Source organism: Mobula birostris, chromosome 1 (genome assembly GCF_030028105.1).
Source record: "Mobula birostris isolate sMobBir1 chromosome 1, sMobBir1.hap1, whole genome shotgun sequence".
Lineage (NCBI taxonomy): Eukaryota > Metazoa > Chordata > Chondrichthyes > Myliobatiformes > Myliobatidae > Mobula > Mobula birostris.
Window position 1 is genome coordinate 45,028,822 of NC_092370.1, and position 12,332 is coordinate 45,041,153.

Consider the following 12,332-nt stretch of genomic DNA (forward strand, 5'->3'; position numbering starts at 1 on the left):
GCATCCCTTTGGTTAGCCTGGGCTTCCAACTTGGTTCGATATTGCCTCTTGGCGCCCTTAATGGCTTTCCGGAGTTCACACCTGGATTCTGTGTAGCAACTAGTACTCCTGGACCTAAAAGCCGCAGCTCTAGCCTTCAAAAGGGACTTGACCTCATAATTCATCCAAGGTTTCAGTTAGGGGATACCCGGATCACCTTGCGAGACACACAGTCCTCCATGCATTTCCAAATAAAGTCCATGACAGCTGAGGCATAGTCATCGAGGTTAGCTGCCGAGTCCATGAATACTAACCAGTCCACCAATTCAAAGCGGTCACGGAGGACCTCATCCGTTTCCTCCGTCCAACGCGACACTACTTTTGACACCGTGTCCGCCTGCTTCAGTTTCTGTTTGTAAGCTGGGAGGAGGAGTACGGCCTGATGGTCTGATTTTCCAAAGTGAGGTCATGGGATGGAACGGTAGGCATCCTTGGCGGCTGTGTAGCAGTAGTCAAGCATATTCAGGCCTCTAGTGGGGTAGGAGACATGTTGGTATAACTATGGTAGCGCCTTTCTGAGGTTGGCCTGGTTAAAGTCCCAGGCTGTAATGAGCAAAGCCTCCGGATACCTGGTCTCAAGTTCACTGATGTTGGCATACAGTATGTTCAGAGCACACTCCACGTCCGCCTGGGGGGGAATGTAGACCACTGTCAGTATGACCGAGGTGAATTTCCGTGGCAGATAGTAGGGACGACACTTCACCGACAGGTGTTCCAGGTCCGGGCTGCAGGAGCTTGTCAGTGCCACTGTGTCCGAGCACCGCAGTGTTGATCAGTAGGCAGACACCATCTCCCCTCGTCTTGCCCGAAGACGCCGTGCGGTCCATCCGATGGATCGAAAATCCCTCTGGTCGGATGGCACAGTCGGGGGTGGCAGGGGAGAGCCAGGTCTCGGTGAAACAGAATACACAGCAGTTCTGCATCTCCCTGCAGTAGGTGAGTCTCCCTTTCAGATCATCCACCTTGTTCTCTATGGCTTGCACATTAGCTAGTAGGATGGTGGGCATAGGGACCCTGAAGCCCCTCAGCTTCAATCTGACCAGCAGCCCAGCTCTTTTCCCACGCTTCCTTGGTAAATAGTGCATCTTTCCAGGTTTCCATCGATACAGTGTGTTGTTGTCAGCTCTTTGAGGTTGGTGGACGCATCCCACGGGGATTTATCGGCGGGTCGTGTTGTCGGGCGCTCCGGGTCAGGCCGAGTGACAGGGGAGGCTCCGCTGCTACTTCCAGCTGCCAGGGGCCCGGGCTGTCGATTGGGTCAGGCCCTGAAGCCAACACTTAATCCCAGATGGCTGGGCTCCTGGCTGAAACAAGTCCGTAAGCCGAGTCACAGTTGCGGAGGCCTCTGCTCCAGCCGAGCCTCAGGCTCAATTTCTGAGGTCGGCAGCAGAGGCCTCACTTCCGGCAGCTGTGGATGGCCACCAACGGGGCTTTACGGTGGTCGCTCTGGGGAAGCGTCTGGGGCACTTGGGTTAGTGCAGGTTAGACTTGGGCCCAAAATTGGCAGGGCCTCAAAGCCCAGGCCCAACATTCATCGATTCATACCTCAAGCTGTCAGGACAACCTCAATCGTGCTCACTGTGATCACCTTGAGACAGGGAATTTTATGTTTAATAGGGTGGCTGCATCTAAAGGAAAGCAGAAAGCACTGAAAATATTCAGCTGGTTAAGCAGCAGCTGTGAAGTGAGTAACAGAACTGATGTTTCACCTCAATGACTCTTCACCATAATTTGAAATGTTTAAAGCTTTTGTCTGTACAGATGCTTCCTGATTGCAACATCTGTTGTTAAAAAAAGGCCTTTTAAAGAATTGTGAAGGCCCTGGGAATTCCAGATATCCCCCTTCCTCTTGGAAATAAGGGAAAATTGTTTCCTCCAGAGTAGTTAGCTAATTTGCCTTTCAGATACAGGAAGTCCTGGACCACATAGGGAGTGTTTGCAAACCTAATTCTGCTTATTCCTCTGTCCTTCTCTCTCCTTCACTTCAGCGCAAGAAGCAATTTGACAGCTTTGACAGCTGAATATATCAGGAATAGGGTTCGGATAGGCATTGAAGTTCAGAATCAGAATTACTATAAGAATTTGGTTTAGTTTTACTGACGTATGATGAGAGATTTGTTGTTTTGTGAGAACAGTACTGTGCAAGTCATAAGAATTACTAATTATATAAGTTACAAATAAATACTTTAATATAAATAATGCAAATGACAAATAATGAGGTAGTGTTCAGGGGTTCATGGACCGTTCATAAATCTGATGGCAGAGAAGAAGCTTTTCCTAAAATGTTGAGTGTGGCTCTGCTGTCTCAAATAGCTCCTCCCTGATGGTAGCAATGCAAAGAGGGCATGTCCTGGATGGTGAGGATCTTTAATGATGGATGCCACCTTCTGTAGCCTCTGCCTCTTGAAGATATCCTTGATGGTAGGGAGGGTCGTTCACAGGATGGAATTAGCTGAGATTATAACCTTGTGCATCCTCTGCATTGGAGCCTCCCTACTGGGCCGTGACACAACTAGTCAGAATACTATCCATAGTAATCCACAGTAATTTACAAAAAAACGCAAACAACAGGAATTCTGCAGATGCTGGAAATTCAAGCAACACACATCAAAGTTGCTGGTGAACGCAGCAGGCCAGGCAGCATCTCTAGGAAGAGGTACAGTCGACGTTTCAGGCCGAGACCCTTCGTCAGGAAAATGCTGCTTGCATTTTTTCTACTTATACCTCTCATAATTTTTATGCCAATATCAAAGCTTCCCTCATTCTCCTACACAGACATGAGGAAATCTGCAGATGCTGGAAATTCAAGCCCTTTTCTTTCTCCCTGGGCCTCCTGTCCCATGATCCTCTCATATCCCTTTTGCCAATCAACTGTCCAGCTCTTGGCTCCATCCCTCCCCTTCCTGTCTTCTCCTATCATTTCGGATCTCCCAATTTCAAATCTCTTACTAGCTCTTCTTTCAGTTAGTCCTGACGAAGGGGCTCGGCCTGAAACGTCGACTGTACCTCTTCTTAGAGATACTGCCTGGCCTGCTGTGTTCACCAGCAACTTTGATGTGTGTTGCTCATAGTAATTTACAAGAGTCTTTGCTGACATACCTAATCTCCTCAAACCCCTAATGAAGCAGAGGCACCCGTGCACTGGGCCCAAGGTAGATCATCTGAGACTTTGATGCCTAGGAAGGTGAAGCTGCTCACTCTTTCCATCACTGATCCCTCAGTGAGAACTCATGTGTGTTTTCCTGACTTCCTCTTCCTGAAGTCCATAATCAGTTCTTGATCTTGCTGATGTTGAGTGCAAGGAAAACACCATTCAATCAGCTGACCTTTCTCATTCCTGTCTGCTTCCTTACCTCCATCTGAGAGTACGCCAACGACAGTGATGCCATCGACAAATTTATAGATGGAGTCTGAGCTGTGCCTAGTCACACCGCCATGAGTGTAGAGAGAGCAGAACAGTGGGCTAAGCACATAGACTTGAGGTGCACTGATTGGCAGTGATGAGATGTGTTACGTACCCCGTAACTGGGTTGCCAAACCAGCAGAAATGGATCACTCAGTTGGAGTCTGGATTACTAGAACTAAGAAAGTTTTATTAAAGAAACAAGCAACACAGTACTCTAATCAAAAGGATAATAAATGCAACAGTTCAGCAATGATAAACATACATGTACACAGAATTAAGATAACAGGATCAATCAAGCTCTATCGTTGTCTAGGGGTAAATGACCAGTTTCAAAGTGACGCAAAGTTCAGTTCAATTTAGTTCAGTTCAGTTCGCAGTAATCGCTGCCGTGGCGATGGACAGTGGGGGGGAAGGAGAGAGAGAGCAAAACAAATGAATATTCAAGGCTTCCACACAGACCTTCGCAGTCAGCTTTCGGGCGAGTCCTTTGTGATGTCATCTGAGGTCACCGACCATGACCCCTCCGTTTCCAGATATGATTGTTTCCCTGCGGTGAACCTGGCACCCAGGCAAGAGTGGACACACATCAGGTTCCCGCCGATCATGCCTTTCCACCCTGTGCGTCTATGGCCCGGTACTTCCCACCGACTTGTGAGAGACGCACCGCTTCCAGGGTCTTGTTACCTCGGGTGTCATGTGTGTCTTGCCTTAGTGAACCTGTCCCTTTTTATCCCCCTGCTGGGGTATCGCCTGTCCATCACTTCAGACAGTTCAGGGTTCAAAGGGGGAGCCGATCTTGACAGCTCTCCTTCTGTTACTCTCTCCTGTCCCTTCATTAACATCTCCAAATGCTGCTCCATTGTTTTCCTTATCTCTCTCTCTCCTGAAGACAGGTGGCAGACCGACTGCTGATTCCACTGGTGCCAGCCCAGGCCAGCTACATCTTAATCTATGTGTATTCTTGTCACAGATGTTATTACCAATACACACAGGTTATGGTCTCCCAATGATAAAGTTGAACATTCAGTTACATGGGAAGATATAGAGGTCCAGGTTTTGAAGCTTGGCGATTAATATTGTGGGGATGACTGTATCAAGTGCTAAGATGGACCTGACAAAGAGGAATCTGACTTATGCTTTGATGTTGTCTAGATTCTGCAAAGCCAATGAGATTGCATCCACCGTAGACCGATTGTGGTAGTAGGCAAATTGCAGCAGTTTCAGGTCCTTGGTTAGACAGGGGTTAACTCTAGCTACGACCAACCTCTCAAAGTGCTACTGGGTAATTCTTGTTGAGGTAATCCACTCTGCCCTTCCTGCACTCCTGTATGATTGATGCTCTTCTGAAGCAGGCTGGAATCTCCAACTGCGGTAGTGAGAGGTTGAAGATGTTCATGAACACTCCAGCCTGTTGGCCAGCACAGGTTTTCAGTACCATGCCAGCTATACCGTTACCATTCAGCGGTTCTGATGTTAGCCTCTCAGACAGAGATCATAGCGTGACCACCAGATACTGCGGGGGTCTGCAGAGGTGTAGATTCTCCTTTTCAAAATGTGCATAAAATATGTTGAGCTCATTGGGGAATGAAGCATCATTGCCATTTTTGTAAGGATGCAGATTTTTTAGGGTCTGAGCTTGTTCTTTCTCTACGGAAAAGATACCAAATATTTCCTGGAAGGTTTCAGTGAGAGGATTGCTTTGAAATCAGATTAAAATTGTTTCAGTAGTCAGTGTACAGGCAACAAGAGATGGCCATTGTATCAGTCCAGTGACTCTAAATCAAATACTTCCTGATGGTTTCAGTCAGATAGTACCCTGGGTTTATTCTTAGTAAGTCAGGCATCTGGGTTGGTACCTGTTAAATTACATTTACAGTGTCCGATGTGCCCTTGTGGAGGTGACATTTAAAATGACACTTCAACTACTGTGACAAAGAAATGCTTCATTGATCTTGAAGATTAAATTTCTACATAACATTAGGTCCATGTTAGGTTGAATATTTCTTGGAAATTATTTCCTTTTCAACTTCTCACAGTGCGTAACTAGTGGGGCTGCTACCTCACTGTTCAAGCTTGACCCCTGGTGCCACCTGTGAGGAGTTTGCAAGTTATCCCTGTGACTGTGTGGGTTTCCCTAGGGTACTCTGGTTCCACCCTCACGCCCACATGCCAAAATTGTACATGAGGGTAGGTTAATCGGCTACTTTAAATTCACCCTAGTGTGCACATGAGTGGTAGAAACTGAGGGGGAAGGGGAGAGTTGATTGGAATGGGGTTAGTGTAAAATTTGTACGATTACATGCTTGATGATTTAGGTGGACTTAGAATCAAAATCGTATTTATTGGCACTGATATATGCTGCAAAATGTATTGTTTTGTGGCAGCAGTACAGTGCAAGGCATAAAAAATTACTATAATTTACAAAAAGAAATAAAATAAATAAATATTGGAAAGAGGAATAGGGAGGGAGTGTCCATGGTTTCCTGGATTATTCAGAAATCTGAAGTTGGAGAGGAAAAAGCTGCTCCCAAAATATTGAGTCTGCATCTTCGGGCTCCTGTACATTCATCCTGATGGTAGCAAAGAGAAGAAAGCATGACCCAGAAGATGAGGGTCCTTTATGATGGATACTGCATTCCTGAGGCGCTACCATTTGGAGATGCCCTTCATGATGGGGAGCTTTTGCTCATGGTACAGACGGGTGAGTCCGTAACTCTCTGCAGCCTCCTGTGGTCCTGTGCATTGGAGCCTCCATACCAGGCAGTGATGCAACCAATTAGAATATTCCCCATGATACATCTTTAAAAATTTGCAAAAGTTTAGCAAAATTTGATTAATGGGTTGAGGGGCCTGCTTCTGTGTTTTCTGTCTCCATGATTCAATGCCTTTTCTTCATTGTATGGAGGGAGAAATCAACTTGAGTTTTTTAAAAATATATAGTATTTCTGTTTTTTGCACAACTTTTAATCTATTCAATATACGTATACTGTATAAAGTATACTGAAGAAAATGTATTTACTTATTTATTATGATTATTATTTTATTTTTTCTTCTATATAATGTATTGTATTGGACTGTTGCTGCTAAGTTAACAAATTTCATGTCACACGCCGGTGATAATAAACCTGATTCTGCACATTCAATTGATTCCCAGACAGAGGCTGTAAACTGTTGGCATCACAGAATCTATGTCAGTACATCCAGTTGAACTCTGTCTTTTTGTGTGTTTCCCCTTAGCCATCATTCTGTGTTTTTGTATTGTCATGTGCTCTTGTTTGTTTTCCTGGCCACTTCGTCGCCACCTGCCCTGTAAAAGCCAGCGCTCACCAGTAAGACGAGGAGTGCTGGTGAGCGTGACCCCTGTCCTGCCCCCCTTGACACCACTCACTCTCTTGCCTGCTTCTCTGGAGTGGGGCTTCTAATGGTGAGCGGTCTCCGCCTTGGTCGATTCTGGTGTGGAGGGGAGTTTTATTGATTTCTGGCTTGGCTGCCCAGTATGGGTTATCCATGTCTACTCTCCAGTCACCGTTGATGGCCCCCTTGAGCGGTCAGAGACTGGCTAACATCACCCATGTCACAGCCTTGATGAGTCTCAGTTTATCTGGTGACCATCATGAACAGTTAACCCTTTATGATATTGACTCTCCTCAATCTCCCATTGTCTTGGGTCATCCCTGGTTAGTTAAACACAACCCCCACATTGACTGGCTCAGTCGCAAGATTGTAGTCTGGGCCCCATTCTGTCACTCCCACTGCCTCTGCCATGCTCAGATCCCTTTGTCTCCAAGCCCAGTTCTGCACCCCCCCAGGAATTTCTGGACCTTAGTGCCATCCTTCCTGAATACATGGACCTCAAGGCTGTGTTCAGCAAGTACCGGGCCACTTCCCTGCCACCTCTTCGTCCATATGATTGCACCATTGACATCTTGCCTGACACGTCTCCCCCAAGAGGCCGCCTGTACTCCCTGTCTGTATCTGAAACAGAAGCCATGAGTAAGTATATTCAAGAGTCACTGGCTGCAGGCATCATCCGGTCATCTTCCTCCCCTGCTGGTGCCGGTTTTCTCTTTAATGGAAAGAAGGACGGCTCCTTACATCCATGCATTGATTACCGGGGCCTGAATGAAGTCATTGTTAAGAACCATTACCCTCTTCCACTCATGATCTCGACATTTGAACTACTGCAAGGAGCCTTAGTTTTCACCAAGCTTGATCTCCGTAATGCCTACATTCTTGACCGCATCCGCGAAGGGGACGAGTGGAAGATGGCCTTCAACACCGCCTCGGGCCATTACTAGTATCTGGTCATGCCATTCAGTCTCACCAAATCCCCCGCTGTCTTCCAAGCCCTGGTAAATGACGTTCTCAGGGACATGCTGAATCAATCTGTTTTTTTGTATCTCGATGACATTTGGATTTTTTTCTAAGTCGTTTGCTGAACACACAGGTCACGTCCACAGACTTCTCTAGCACCTTCTGGAGAACCAGCTCTTTGTGAAGGCTGAGAAATGTGAGTTTCATCACAATACCATTTCCTTCCTGGGGTATGTAATTTCAGGTGGTTCCATTCATTTGGACCAACAGAAGGTCAAGGCAGTGGTCGAATGGCCCCACCCTTCGACTCGTCATGAGTTGCGACGCTTCTTGGGCTTTGCTAACTTCTATCGCTGCTTCATCAGAAATTACAGTACACTGGCTGCACCACCCACTGCTCTTACCTCATCGGCTGTCAGATTCTCCTGGTCCCCTGCTGCTGACAAAGCACTCTTTGACCTGAAGGAACGTTTCACCTCTGCCCCATTCTGATTCAACCCGACACCGACCGGCAGTTCATTGTGGAGGTGGATGCGTCTGACATTGGCGAAGGAGCTGTTCTCTCTCTGCACTCGGCCAAGGATGAGAAGGTACACCCCTATGCCATCTTCTCTCACCGCCTCACTCCCACAGAGCAGAATTACGATATCGGAAACCAGAAGCTGCTGACTGTGAAGCTAGCTCTGGAGGAGTGGAGGCATTGGTTGGAGGGAGTCAAGGTGCATTTCTTGGTCTGGAGTGATCACAAGAATCTGAAATATATCCGTACTGCCAAACGTCTCAACTCCCGTCAAACTCGTTGGTCCCTGTTTTTCTCAAGATTCAATTTTACTCTGTCCTTCTAACCCGGTTCCAAGAATGGAAAACCTGATGCCCTCTCCTGAAGATTTCCTTTGTCTGAGACCCCTGAAGTACCTGATGTCATCCTCCCTGCTCACTGTCTTGTGGGTGCAGTGCAATGGGACATTGAAGCCATGGTGCAAGCAGCTCAACAGAGCGAGACAGCCCCTAGTCGATGCCCCACTAACCGTGTTTATGTTCCCAGCTCTGTCCGCTCACAGGTATTGCAGTGGGGTCTTTCTTCCCGGTTATCCTGTCACCCTGGAACCAAGCGTACTCAGGCCTTCATCAGTCAGCAGTTCTGATGGCCCTCCATGGAGGGTGACATCTGCAACTTTGTCTCAGCCTGTTCTGTCTGTGCTCAAGGCAAGAATTCTAACCAGCCACCCGCTGGTCTGTTACAACCCCTGTCTATCCCCAAGAGACCCTGGTCCCACATTGCCCTGGACTTCATCCCTGGTCTTCCCCATCAGATGGTAACACCACCATTCTCACAGTAATTGATCGCTTCTCCAAGTCTGTACACTTCATTCCTTTACCTAAACTCCCCTCTCCCAAAGAAATAGCCAAATTACTAATACTGCGTGTCTTCAAATTACACGGTTTACCTGTAGGTCTTATGTCAGACAGGGGCCTTCAATTCACATCCAACTTCTGGAGGGCATTCCGTTAGGAGGAGGAGAAGATGGCGGCGCGATGGCAGCGCACGCGGCCACTTCAGTGGTGATGTCTGTTATCTGTCAAGTAGGAGACTGTGCACAATTCTGATTTGATGGAGACGGATGTGAGAGTACGGAGGAACACCTGGAAAACTTCTGAAATGCCCGCTTCGCTGCTGCTGCTACTATGTGGTAACCAGAATCTCTGGAGGGGAAGGCCCCGAAATCCTCAGCTTTGCGTGTTTCAGTGGCCGGGGCGAGGTTGAAGGCGCTCGGCAGAGGATGGCGCTCGGGAGGCTGTATCAGAAAGGCTGGTCGGAGGCTCGAAGTTTTCGGACGGATGGACTCAGTGTTGGCTGTGGTCGGCTGCTTCCAAGGCGTTGGCAAGTTGACGGTGCCTGGCGGTTTATGGCAGGGAGTTTCTCCCTTTTGCCGGCTGCTATCGGGGACTCGGGAGTCGATCGACTCGGGGACTTTTGAGACTTTATTTACCATGCCCATGGTTTGTTCTTCATCAAATTATGGTATTGCTTTGCACTGCTGTAACTATATGTTATAATGATGTGGTTCTGTCAGTGTTAGTCTTTGGTTTGTCCTGTTTTCTGTGATATCACTCCAGAGAAACATTGTATCATTTCTTAATGCATGTATGCATTTCTAAATGACAATAAAAGAGGACTGAGTGTTCTCATAATCTAAAAATCTAATCTTCTTGGTGCCTTGGTGAGTCTGTCTTCAGGATTCCACCCACAGACCAATGGCCAGACCGAGGAGGCCAACCAATATTACCTGTATTGCTGCCACCTGTGTCTCATTGTGCTCCACCTATCATCTGTCTCGCTGTTTATTGCTCAATGTATTTTCGTCCTGTTTTTTTGCCTGTGTTTTACCAGATTGTGCCAGTGAGTTTCCATTCATATCTAAACTCTGTCCCTCTGAGTATCGACCTTGCCCGTTTGTTGACCCTTATTTTGCCTGTTTATCTTGATTGTTCTGGTTTTTGACTCTGCCGGCTTGCTGATTCTGATTTTTGGATTTCTCTGGCTTCTTTGATCTCCACCTGAACTTTGACACTGACTTTGTTGCCCCTCTGGATTTGTTACTCAATAAATATCAGAGTGTACAGTACTTGGTCTGTGTCTGGGTCCCTGCTGCAGCATCCTGACAATCTAGGCTGTTTATACAGACGTTTAATGAAGTAAAATAGCCAACACTGACCTGTCACTAACTCTGCTCCCATCTGCCAGCTTCATCCAGTTTAGAACATAGATAGAGCATCACATCACAGCACAGGCCAATCTGCTCACAAAGTTGTGCTGATCTTTTAATCTGCTCTAAGATCATCCAACCCCCTGTCTTACATAGCCCTCCATTTTCTATCATCCAAGAGTTTCTTATATCCATAATCTATCTGTCTCTACTACCACCCTTGGCAGAGTGTTCCATACACCCCCTACTCTGTTTTTTTTTAAATAGAAGAAATAAATAAATCACCTCTGACATCTTCCTATGTTTTCCTCCAATCACCCTGGTATTAGTCATTTTTGTCATGGAAAAAATGTCTCTGGCTGTCCACTTGATCTATGCCTCTTATCTAGTACACCTCTATCGTTATTTATCTATCGTTGTGAGCTTTTTCTCTGCTACCTCATGTAAACTTGAACTCATCCTACCTGTCAGATACTTCCAGACGAATGGCCTCAAATCTCATTAACCCATTCACCTACTTTGTCCTCTGGACTACCGACAACTCCATTTTAAAATTCTTATTGTGGTTTTCAAATCTACTCTTGGCATAACCTTTTTTTTTTGCAGCCCTCACTTCCCTTTTCTTCTATTCCCACTTCAGCCCTTTGAGATCTCTGCACTTCTTCAATTCTAGCCTTCTGCACACCCTAATTTCAATCACCGCATCATTGTCAATGATGATTCTAAGCTGGTGGTGAAGAATTAAACTCTCAAATAAATTCTTTAAGTCTTTCTGCCTCAAACACTCACGTGACGTCCGTGCAGATAGGCTTCTTGCAATGAGCCTGGCTGCAGACATAAAAACAGTTTTTAAAAGAAGTGACTTTTCTTATCAACTAAGAAGAACCGGAAGTAAGTAAAAATAAAATTTTTCATGCAATAATTTAGTCTCTGATACTAGTCCCATTTCTTTTTTGGTGATCATACTACAGCATAGATATTCAATGTACACAAGGTATTGAAACACTTTACCTGTGAATCTGTTGGGGTCCCCTCTTGTATCTGATGCTCCTGATGTGACCTCTTCTACATAAATTAGGGGACTGATTGTTGAGCATCTTCGCTCCGTCCGCCAGAAATAGCATTTCCTGATGGCCCACCATTTTAATTCCTATCCCCATTGCCGTTCTGACATGTCAGTCCATAGCTTCATCTTTTACTATGATGAGGCCACTCTAAGAGTGGAGGAGCAACACCTCATATTCCTTCTCGATAGCCTCCAGCCTGATGGCATGAAGATCAATTTCCTCTTTCTTTCCAATCCTGAAGAAGGGTCTCGGCCCAAGATGTCAACTGTTTATTCATTTCCATAGATGTTGCCTGGCCTGCTGAGATCCTTCAGCATTTTGTGATCATTTGCTCTACATTTCCAGCATCTGCAAAATCGTGTGTGTTTGTGTGTGTATAATACATTCAAATCTCTGAGAAATAGAAACTCATTGCTTGACTTATGAGCAAATTGCTTATTTTTAATGTACTGAAATCTGATGCAGTCTAAAAGGTGAATGAGGTTAACAAGTATAATTACTGAGTATCATGACAACCCATGATCAGAATTCAACAAGAATTTGGTCACTATAAAGTAATTTGGAGCATTGAATATTCCTAAAAGTAGAATGCTCAAATGAAATTTGAGTTTTTGAGTGAAATTTTGTTTAGTACACATACTGAAGCATTTTGGAATTCTTTACTGTGATGTGTGAATGCAAATTATACTTGCTATTATAGACGGCATAATATCTAAATCTTTGACAAACCTCAAGAGATGTGTGGTGGAGAGTATATTGACTATTTGCATCACAGCCTGGTATGGAAACACCAATGCC